The sequence below is a fragment of the Arachis duranensis genome, chromosome 9 (genome assembly GCF_000817695.3).
Source record: "Arachis duranensis cultivar V14167 chromosome 9, aradu.V14167.gnm2.J7QH, whole genome shotgun sequence".
Taxonomy (NCBI): Eukaryota; Viridiplantae; Streptophyta; class Magnoliopsida; order Fabales; family Fabaceae; genus Arachis; species Arachis duranensis.
In genome coordinates this window covers 118,241,124-118,242,478 of record NC_029780.3, presented here as the reverse complement: position 1 = coordinate 118,242,478, position 1,355 = coordinate 118,241,124, and positions in this window count along the sequence as shown.

The following is a 1,355-nucleotide window of genomic DNA, read 5'->3' as shown; positions in this document are numbered from 1 at the left end:
GGTGATGTACTTGTTAAAAAATGAATGCATGCTCTCGCTCCTTTGTGTGCTTCTCATCCCTGCCCAGAAGTGGTGGTCTAGATAGATAGGAACCCATATGTGACGGTCTTCGTACAGATCTGCATAATACACCCAAACACACACAGTAAAATACACCCGAGTGATCGTACAATTTACACCTCTGCTGCAGAGTTTAAAAACACATTACCTGAGAGCCACTTGTTGTCGGCAAGACCAAAATTCACCAGAAAATCGTTCCAATTCCTATCGAATGAGTCTTTGCTGTGAGAGTTCCAAACAACATGGCTCATTTGTTGTTCGATATCGGCATGTCCCTTGTACCCGTTTAATTTGTTTGGAATCTTCTTCATGATGTGCCAAATACACCAGCGGTGAACTGTTGTTGGCATACAGGCCTCTAAAGCCCTTTTCATTGATGCGCACTGATCGGTGAGAAACCCTTTCGGAGCGTTTCCTCCCATGCAACGAAGTCAGCATTGAAATAACCATTTGAATGATTCAATTTCTTCGTTCTTCATCAAAGAGCATCCGAGAAGTGTTGACTGACCGTGGTGATTCACCCCGACAAAAGAACCACAAACCAAATTATACCTGAAACAAATTACCATAGTGCAGAATGCAAAATCATTAGGTACACACCAACAAATGCTTCGAATACACCCAATGAGACGGCCAATATACACCTCTGCTGCGGATTCGTAAAAATAAATTAATTTAGCATCTTAAAAAGGGACAGTTTGTTACCTGTTTGTATTGTAGGTGGTGTCGAATGAAATGACGTCTCCGAAATATTCACAGGCGGCTCTGCTTCTTGCGTCGGCCCAAAAAGCCAGCTTAATCGATTGATCCTCCTCGAGTTCGAGCTCAAAAAAGAAATTCGGATTCTTCTCTTTCATTCTTAACAAATATTTCTCAAATTCCTTTGCATCTTCTTGTTCAAAAACATTCCGCACTTCCCTGGTAATGTAATTCCTCACGTCCTTTTCGATGAAATTTAACTCGCGGTGACCCCCGGCAGCCGCAACAAATGATTGGTAGGTTTTGCTTGGTCTGATACCGGCCTCGTCGTTATTCTCTATCGTACGACGAATGGACATGCTTAGTTCCCTGTGCTGTTTGAGCATCTCTGCTTTGCTTGGACAGCAGGGGTGTGAATGATCCAGCACAACCTTTGAAATGATCCAAGCACCGACATCCTTCAATGTGTGTATATAAATTCTTGCAGGACAGTTTAAACCGGCTGTCGGATTGGTCTTCTCGGTTGGAGATATTTTAGATCTCCATTTTCCCTCTCTGCTACATGTAATCAGTTGATTCTTAATCTCGTTTCCCTT